This window comes from Urocampus carinirostris, chromosome 4, assembly GCF_059441175.1.
Source record: "Urocampus carinirostris isolate Australia breed hairy pipefish chromosome 4, RoL_Ucar_1.0, whole genome shotgun sequence".
Lineage (NCBI taxonomy): Eukaryota > Metazoa > Chordata > Actinopteri > Syngnathiformes > Syngnathidae > Urocampus > Urocampus carinirostris.
Genome location: NC_142352.1, coordinates 39,339,273 through 39,349,692, shown reverse-complemented (window position 1 = coordinate 39,349,692; position 10,420 = coordinate 39,339,273).

Here is a 10,420-nt window from a genome sequence, read left to right as displayed (position 1 = left end):
GCCGAAAAAGATGTGTCAATCATCCGTTAAATCGATCGCTATTGGCTGAAGTTATTCGGAGCCTTGGATTGGCTAGATGGCCAAAACAAACCCTGCAATTGGCCGAGTTTAGCAATGGCGTAGCAAGCTTGCTAAAGTACACCTTAAAGAAACATGTTTTATTAGTCTGTATTTGCAAATAATTTACTCTACTGGATTTACTTCACTCAAGGTTGTAAGAAGACCATGATTGCGTATCATTATTGAACGTGAGAACTTAGGTGAGCTATGCGGTTTTATATTTTCCCGGTATCTTGTTTTAGAACGATCTTGATGTTGCTGTGATGAGTTGAGTGAATTAAACTCAATTCCAAGTGTTTATTGTCATATGCAAAGTAAAGTTGCGAGCGAAAAAGAAAATGGAAACTAAGAAATGTTTGGCATTTCTTGAATCCCAAGACTTTAACCTTCCGAATGATATTTGAAATGATGCATTTGAGTGACATCGTACGGACACCGCATCCGCACGTGTCTACGACACGTATTTGCTTCTTTGCAAGCTTTGGGAATGTTAAGGGGGTAATCAGTTGGACTGAATCATCTGACTGTTTTGTCGACGTTCCCATTGTAGCGCCTTATAATCCGGTGCGCCTTATCTATGGAAGATATGTCAGGTTTAACCCAACAGATGTACAAAACCTATATACAAAAAGACACAAAGAATCGTGAGTATAACTTACTTGCAAGGAGAAATATCCATAGTCTACCCTAAGGCAGTCTGCTGGATACTCTGAAATATTCTTATGCTCCTTGTCTATTTATTGTGTTCGGAAGGCCCTAATTTACATAAGGTCTCCTCTGCTAAGGGAAGGGGTGTAACAAAACAAACAGCTGAGACCTGTTTATACGATAACATGTTATCTATAGCAAACAAAAACTAGGTGTGCCTGCGGTCAGAGAGGTCCCTTATCTGGCCGCAAATAAGGTGTTATCCTGTTTCCTCCTTCTTCAAACACAAGCAAGAAAGGCGCATTGTATGCAAAGAAGCTTGTGCAATAGTAGAATAACATCTTTAGAGTTTAAATCCATCATTTCCCTCCTGTTTATTCACTTTGCACTATTTCTCTTTGTCATCCAATAACTTCTTCTCTCGATTTTCAGTTACAGAATCATGTTATAGTACTCATGTTACACTTAGAGGTTAAACTTTGTCGTCTGATTCACCGTTGTCAAAAACTTCTGAAAAAAGATCTGGAAAATGTAAGGAAGTGGCATTTGCCAGGCCAAAAAGGTCCCGGTGACGACGATCTTGAGGTCTTTGCAAAAAAAATGGCGTTGTGGAGGAAGTTCTCAAAGAGCTTGAGAAAGACGCGGTCATCCTTCTCCCGGTCCTTCTCCTCTGGGGTCTTTGGGCAAACGCAGCAAGGACCCTTCTTGGCCCCGGACAATTCTGACTTGGTGGGCTTGCTGATCTCCTCCATGTCGCTAGATCCCGTGGCAGGGATCCGGATCGGGATCTTCAGCTCTTTGGAGTAGTAATTGTGCAGGTATAGCTCTCGGTCTTCTGGCTGCCACTGCCATCTGACGAGGTAGTAAGTTAGGTTGCCGTTGGGAAAAAAAGGCGGCGACCATTTGACCAGCAGCTTCATGGATGAATTTGCGTAGGCACGGGGTTCTTTGGGCACGGTCGGCAATGACGGACGAGTTCGAATTCAAATAATGTCACTCTTTGCACCAGGAATGTGCTTGTCCTCCACCCGCAGGGTAATGGCCTTGACAAAAATGGCATACTGGGTCCAGGGTTTGAGGTGGTGAATGGCGACTTTGGGGTCCGTATTATTATCCTTCGGAAGATCCACGTCCACCATGTGCCAGCTGTTGGAACCGCAGCCGTCCTGGCCGTCGAATTCGGTGATGTTCTTGAGAAGGGGCCTCCTTGTAGTAGACCATAAAGCTGATAAGGCCTTTGTAATCCCGTGGATGGTAGCGCTCCCACATCAGGCGGATGGCATAGCTGGACGTGCTGTTGGACAAAATCCTGAGGACGTGGCTCACACAACTGGCTCTTTCGCCGTTATTGCGAAAGTCGCCTTCCTGGGGCTTTTCCGTGACGCTGGTTTTCTCCCACATGGTGTGGATCTCAGACATGCAGAGTTTGGTATTGAGGCGGAAGAAGAGGCGTCCCGCACGGATGGTTAGGTTGTGCTGAGTCCAGTCCCAGAGGTTGTGAAGGTGCTGGATGTTGATGTCCAGATTGCCGGCGATGACGGTGCAGTCCTTGAGGGACTGAGCGGTGTTCACCGAGTCGATGACGGAGGTGGAGCAGATTTTGTCGCATAGGCTGTTGCAGGCGCTGCACAGCATCCGATTACTCTCGTTGGTGCGGACCCGGAGGGGCAGTCGGGCATGCACTTGCCCTCGTGGATGACGAAGTGAACGTCGCTGGGCAGGTGAACTTGTGAGCAAAGGTCCATGGTGATGCAGCGCCAGCCCTCGAACTTGAAAGTGCCGGGCGGGCAGTCGGGCACGCAGCGGCCTTCGTGGTAATAATGCAGGCAGGCGGCGCATGCCGTGTCGCTGTTTGCGTGCGTGCAGCTGCCCAGACATTGGCGGTGGCAGCATTCGCCTTTTTCGGTGCATGCGTGCTTGCAACGGCTGGGACACATTAATCGTTGTCCATTCGCAGCAGCTCCACCAGGATGGAAAGTTCTTTTTCCTACCACACTGCAGCACGGTTGTATGCCGCAAACTTCCAGTGAGAGGTTTTGAAGTGACCCTGCAGCGCCCTCCAGAGTTGCAGGGTTGGAGCTCTCAGCAAGGAGTGTCAAATATGGCTTCACCACTGCCGGGTGCAAAAGCATCTCAGCGCCCGTGGGGTTCTTGGAGAAACCTGGGGAACGCCATCCCAGTTGTCTTCCTGAGAGTTCTTTTACTTTTTCTTCTTCTCTTTTGCACATTAAGGTTTTCTTCAAATAACAATAAAAACGTTGCTATAATTGCTACTATCAATTCGCCTACCGCTACCATTCTACCTGTTAGCATTCTACCTGCAGATCTGCAATTCCTCCTAACACTTCCAGAGTTGTGGACAATCTTCACTGGTTTGAGACGACTGCAAACTATAATTGCAGCCCCCTTTGTAGCCAGACTTCCTCTGAAAGTTTTGTTGAGGAATAACAGCTCTCCAGTAGGTACCACAGTGCTATTACAATGACGCCTAAGAACAATCAAAGTGTATGCTAAAATAGAAAACATCGAAACAGTTGTTTTACTCATGCTTAATTACTTTCTTACAGTGTGTCAAATGAGCTCATGTGTTTTTCTGCAATCTTTACTGCTTTTTATCAGGACCCAATCACCTGGTTCAACTAATTGGCTTTCCTATGGAGACATAAAAAGTGTATCATCGTTATCATTATGATCCGCCAGTTGCTTCTGGTGCTGCAACATTTTTCTCATGTAATCAACCAGAGTACTTTCATCATCAGTTTCCCACATATTTTTAAATAATGGTAATTCACCAAATATTACTTCATATGGTGTTAGCACATTTGTACTGGTGATGTTAATATACAGTTTTACTAATTCTAGACATTTAGTCCATGGTCTTTTGGTTTCTTCCATACACTTCCTAAGTCTGTTTTTTTATAGTTCCATTCTTTTATTTCCACTAACCCTGCACTTTATGGGTGATAAGCACAGTGATCTTTTAGGTCTATATGAAATGCCTATTTTAGTTAATTTTTTTGATTTACAAAATGTGAACCATTATCACTATAGATCTTTTCTGGAATCCCATAACATGGAATTATGTCTTGGCATAATGCTTTAGCTACTGTTAGCGCATCTGGGTGTTTTGTAGGAAAAAGCTCTATCTATTTTGAGAATGAACCTATTATCATTAAACATAACTTTTTCCCTTCACTATTGTTAAGTTCTATAAAGTCCATAAAAGGTGATTAATTACAGTTCTCTATCTTTGGAAACTGTCCTCTCTTTGGTCTTAGATTACCCTGAGCATTGTGCTTTGCACATATCAAACATGTTCTACAATTTTTTATTTTATTATTATTATTATTATTATTTTTTTAATAGGAGTTAAAACCATAGGTTATCAATATCTGGTTTATCAATCCTACTATCCCTCCTGTTGAGACATGTATTCCCTTGTCTCAATATTTCTGCCCATTTGTATAGATTTTTTGGTAGGATTGGTTTATCTTCTTGTCATTTACAGATTCCATCTTTTAGGTGTGCTCCTTTTCTTTTCCAGAGTTCTTGCTCTGGTTTAGGCGATTGTTGTTGCATTTCTTGTAGTATTTTGTTTTTTTAAGGCATTTTCTGTTAGACTTAGAACTGTTATTTCTCGTTGTGCAGCTTGTTTTGCTATTTTATCTGCAAATGCATTGCCCTTTGAAACTGGGTTTGTTTCTGGTGTGTGGGCCACACATTTACATATAGCTAACTGTTTTGGCAGCTGCACTGCTTGTAATAGTTCTGTTAGCAGTTTTGCATGTGTCACTGGTTTTCCTGTTGATGTTATCATACCTCTATTTTTCCAGTGTTGTGCAAACGTGTGAGTTGTTGCATAGGCATACTGGCTATCTGTGTATATTGTTGTTGTTGTTCTTTCATAAGTTTGCAGGCTTCTGTTAGGATCACTAATTCTGCAGCTTGAGCTGAACAATGTTGAGTTAATGCTTCTGCCTTTAATACTTTATCATGTGTTACTACAGCATAGCCTGTCCTCCTTTTTCCTGTTTCATCTTTCTTTCCTACGAAACAATACTTTCTCTGTTATTTTAGCCTTTTTTTCTTTTGTTCACGTTTTGTTTCCTTTCTTCTTTAAGTTAAATGACCATGTAAACATTATTTTTTATCCATGCAGATATATTTTTAAATTCTCATGATCTGTCTCAAGATAATTAATCTGCTATTTTTAAATTCCTATGATCCTACCTACTCAAGCTCAATCAGTTTCTCGTTATCTTCTGAAAACACTCCTTCCATAGAAATTGTTTCTTTTTAACTATAAGTCAGCATTTGTTACGTATTTATTAATCATTTGTTAATTGTAACATGCTTATACTTAAAAATTAAGCGTGGCTTATTTCACCTTCTCTTGAAGGACTTTTTATCAGTTGTCCTCCTAGGGGATCTTGTTCTTGGCGCTAAACTCATCAAAATTCCAAACCATCACACTGTCTAAACATCAAAAATCTCAAAAATGCCAAATGGAACTCAACGTCAAATCTTTTTTAATTGTCATTTCCTCTCTCTTCAATCATAATCAACTATCTTTTCTCATTGATTCAATATAAAACAACATATACTTGTCACTAATAAATTGCCTTATCAACTCGCATTGTATTATATTATATTATTATCATAATCTTCGGTTTGCAATAGTCTTTTCTCTTTGCAGCCCCTTAATATCCTTAGAGATTAAGAGCTATACAAATAAACATGACCTTATCTGAATTAATACTTAATACTGTGTGTATTTTTTTTTCCTTTTAAAAACAAAGCACATTTCATTTAGAGATTAAAACAGAAAATTTAATTTCCAATCTCACGATTTCTTTTTCTGTGTTAATAAGTCGTTATTTTCAAACTCATTTCAAAATTTTGATTATTTGAAATGACTCAGATTTCCTGCTCTTTAGTATGCAATATTCTTTTTCTTTCCCTGGTTCTACTAATATGTCATCTACATAAGTTAATAGTTCGCTCTTATTTAGAGGCTCGAAACTTACTTGAGAGTAAATTCTTGGACTTTCACAATACCCTTGAGGTAATCTGGTGTAGGTATATATTTTACCTTTAAACGTAAATGCAAACCAAAATTGATTGTCTTTATGCACTGGTACTGAGAAGAATGCGTTGCTTATATCTACCACTGTGAAATATTTTGCCTTTGGGTTCAGTGAGTTCAATAGCGTGTGTGGATCCACCAAACAGGGACCTTTGGATCACTGTATTATTCACTGCTATCAAATCCTGAACAATTGTCCATCATGTTGATGGGGGTGCCTCATTTACAGGAAATATCGGTGTGTTTACGGGCGACTCAGCACATTCTATTAGTACTCCCGCCTTCTTTAGATCTTCTATTATTGGTTTTATTCGTTCCATTGCATCTGGTCTTAAAGGATATTGTTTTATTCTGGGCCGATGTTCTGTTTTGGGTCTTATTATTATAGGTTGTGCTCCTTTTACTAGTCCTACATCTGTGGGTCCCTGGGACCATAGTTTATTAGGAATTTGTTTTAATAGCTCCTGCTGTTCCTTAGTAAAGAAAATGTGTCATTCCTTCTTTTTTTTCAGATGTACTCCTGAGTTTACTATTATAGTCCAGAATAATGACTTCCTGGATAGTCCAGTAGAATCGCTGAACCATGTGTTAACGCCTGTTGCTACCCAATACCGTACATTTTCTCCTCTGTAATATTATTTGTGTATAAATATTGTGGTATTTCTTTCTTCTTCTTCTAAAGCAAAACAACATATTATGTCCATGCTTATTAGCATTTAATTAGATATTCATCCCCTTGCAATAATTTCTTTTATATTTGTAGCTTTTCTATAAAAGTAATGTTATAAATGGTAAATGGTCTGCATTTATACAGCGCTTTTCAAGTCAACGAAGACCTCCAAAAGCACTCTATAATGTGCTTCACTCTCACCCATTTGCTTTTAGTCATCTAGACTTAACACAATTCAATGTTGAAAAAGTAAAGTTATTTGTCCCAATCTATGGTATTACGGTTAGTCTCACTTAATTTTCAACCAATTATCTTTTTTGATATTTAATTAACTTTCCCCTTTATGTTTCTCTTTCTTTTTTTTGTATGCTCCTTTTCTTAATATTTATTTTCTTTTCCCTTTATACCTTCTTTTACTTACTCTTATCTTTCTGTATTTGTAACTTCCCTACCTGTTCTGCCAACAATCCATTCTCAACATAACATTCCTTCCTTACACGCTCTCTCACAATAGCTTTTTAGCTCACCAGTTTAATGCGAAAATGACGTTTAATCATCTCACTTAATTTTAATTTTTTCCTTCAAACCAATTAAATCTACTATTTTTCACTTATTTAATGTGAAAATCACATATATTGATGTGCAACAAGTTATATTACTCATTTGTATTCCACTCAATACATTTTTCCTCCATATTCATTGAAAATAAATTATTTATTAACGCTTTTTCAATACTTTTTGTATAAAAATGCCTTTATCTCAAATTAATTTATTCCAATTCACTCAAATAGATTTTTTTCCTAGTCTTCCCAGTCCTTATTTTACCAATTTTTGTACTGAAAACAGGAATATCTTATCTTTTTCTGTATTATTCTGTCATTATGTTGAATTAACGCATCTAAAATAACTCAGTCATTTTTTTTTCCTAAATTTCTCAGTTTTTAATTTATCGATTTTCAACTAAAAAATTCGGACCGCAAGAAAATCTCCAGAACCATCTGTGGCCCCCGGTGCCTGTGTTAAACACCCTTATGGTGAACACCTATTCCTCAAAAAATCTACTTTTTCCAACTCCTTTAATCTGTTCTATCAATTCTTCTTAAATATCACTCTTTAAACAATCTCAGCTCTTTTGAAAACGTACCTTTTTTTTTTAGCGTTTAGCTTTCTTTTTGACGAGCAAGACACACAAACACATAACATGAGACATACACAGGGCCCAAACAATCAAACTTCTAATAAATTTAACAAAATTTGGTGATTTAGGTTTCTTATTTTCTCTTTATAGAGTATGTTTTCTAAGTTTAAAACCTCTTCTTCAAATCTCTCATGGCGAGTTTTGAAAAGATATTCTTCCTCTTCCTCATTTTTATCCTTTAGCTTTATCTCTATCTCAAATTTCATTTCAGGCTTTGGTCCTGGTTCCGGGCCTAGTCATGCACTCTGATAGTCTTGTGGGGAAGAGTTGCCTCTGCAATTTATAGCAATATGCCCTTCCTTCCCACAAGACCAACAGGTTCTAGGTTTATTGCTTGCACGTGATCCAAAACCTCTGCCTCTACCTCTAGATTGTTGAAAGAACACTGTGGTTCCTTCATCTTCTTGGTAGAAAGTTGTTGATGGCTTCTTCTCCCCTTTCTTACTTTTGATCACTTTCTCAGCATGGAGGGCATGATTTATGTATTCTGCAAGTGTTCCTCCATTCATGCTTCTATAGTGGCGATTTACCCATCCACTAATCTCTGGTAAGGAGCCTGAGTGCAATGCATTTTTTAATTGTTGTTTATAGGGGCCCTCGTCAGCTCCATCACCAGGTTCTAACCCACTATGTGCCCTAAACACCTTTTCCATTCTTACTCTGTATTCATCAAATGGCTCATCTGGTTTTTGTTTACATCTCCCTATTTCATTGTAATTTGCTCTTTTCCTGTATTTAGTTCTGATTCTTTCTAGGAGAGGGGTCACCTGTTGTGTCAATCGTTCAGATTCGGGTGCAAGTATCACGGGAGGGTTAGCGTCATTAGTTGGAGAGTATGCTACTTTTACGTGGAACCAATCTGGCCCTAATTGTGTCATCCAAACTTGCTGTACTTCCATTCCGTTTAGATGATAAGATCGCCTTAGATTTTCTATCTGCGTTATGCATTCCGCTACATCCTCTCTCTCCTGTCTTGCTATTTTTATCCAGACTTGTGTCTGTTCATAACCTTCTTTTCTCATCTTATTATTTTTCTGTTTGCATTTGTTTCTTATTTTTTGTTGCAGTTCTCTAATGCCTGCTGTGGACAACTTCCCATTAAAGTTATATTGTTTTATCCAGTAACATAGGGGTTCTATTGCTGAGGAATCTTCCTTTTCAATAACTTTCCAGTCTTTGCACGAAAAATCTTCTAAAAGCTTCTGTTTTGCTTTACTTTGCCCCTTTCCCATTTTTAGAACTAAATTTGGACTCAGTGGTTTTTAATACCTAGTGTATTCTAACACTGAGTTTCTCTTTCAACAGGATGGTGATAAATAACCTTTTGTGGTAAAACTCACTTCAACCTATGCAGGTAGAATTTTCTTGCATACATGCATCCACAAAGGCTCACCATTTATTCCCTGTTGCTTTGGTATAAAATACAATTACCTAGTGGTAATAGTATTTTCTTTCACACTCACTTTCACTCTTTTTGAAGAACAAAGAACTTCCCTTGAGTTCTTTTTAAACAGAGAGGAACCCTTGCCCTTTTACTTAGAGGAACCCTTGCCCTCTTACTTAAAGAACTTCCCTTGAGTTCTTTTTGAAACGGAGAGGAACCCTTTCCCTCTTACTTAAGACTTCACTTATTGAAACATGAATATTTTGTTTGTTTGTTTGTACATGATTCAATTGTTTGTTTGTTTGTTTGTAAATGATTCAAATTGAATCTTTTCTTCCGGCGCCGTCACGAATGGCAGCCACTCCAGCAGCTCCCGTGTTATTTTCGATTGTTCTCGATTGTTCTCAGCTCAGGGATGCTGCTGGAAATGTGAATTTCCCTTCGGGGATGAACAAAGTATCTATCTATCTATCTATCTATCTATCTATCTGTGTCTTAAGTCTTACTGGCCACGTTTCTCTTTTACCTAATAGTGCCTAGGATTGTTAGGATTTATTTTCTTAACTCTGTTTTGAATTCTTCACACTCATACCCTTTTACTTTAGTCACATGCATTCCTTTTTAAAATAAAAGTTTTACTCACAGTTCTCTGAGTCCTTGGACTTTCCGTCAACCTTCGGATCCCAACTTGTAAGGAAAAGGACCAGTCCCGAAAAGGGTCTTAATGCTGTGGCCACAGACTTGCCTGGATCTTTACTCACACGCTGGGATCGTCAGGTATCTTGGAATCCGGCTCTCGAAGGACCAAATAAATGTCAGGTTTAACCCAACAGATGTACAAAACCTATATACAAAAAGACACAAAGAATCGTGAGTATAACTTACTTGCAAGGAGAAATATCCATAGTCTACCCTAAGGCAGTCTGCTGGATACTCTGAAATATTCTTATGCTCCTTGTCTATTTATTGTGTTCGGAAGGCCCTAATTTACATAAGGTCTCCTCTGCTAAGGGAAGGGGAGTAACAAAACAAACAGCTGAGACCTGTTTATACGATAACATGTTATCTATAGCAAACAAAAACTAGGTGTGCCTGCGGTCAGAGAGGTCCCTTATCTGGCCGCAAATAAGGTGTTATCCTGTTTCCTCCTTCTTCAAACACAAGCAAGAAAGGCGCATTGTATGCAAAGAAGCTTGTGCAATAGTAGAATAACATCTTTAGAGTTTAAATCCATCATTTCCCTCCTGTTTATTCACTTTGCACTATTTCTCTTTGTCATCCAATAACTTCTTCTCTCGATTTTCAGTTACAGAATCATGTTATAGTACTCATGTTACACTTAGAGGTTAAACTTTGTCGTCTGATTCACCGTTG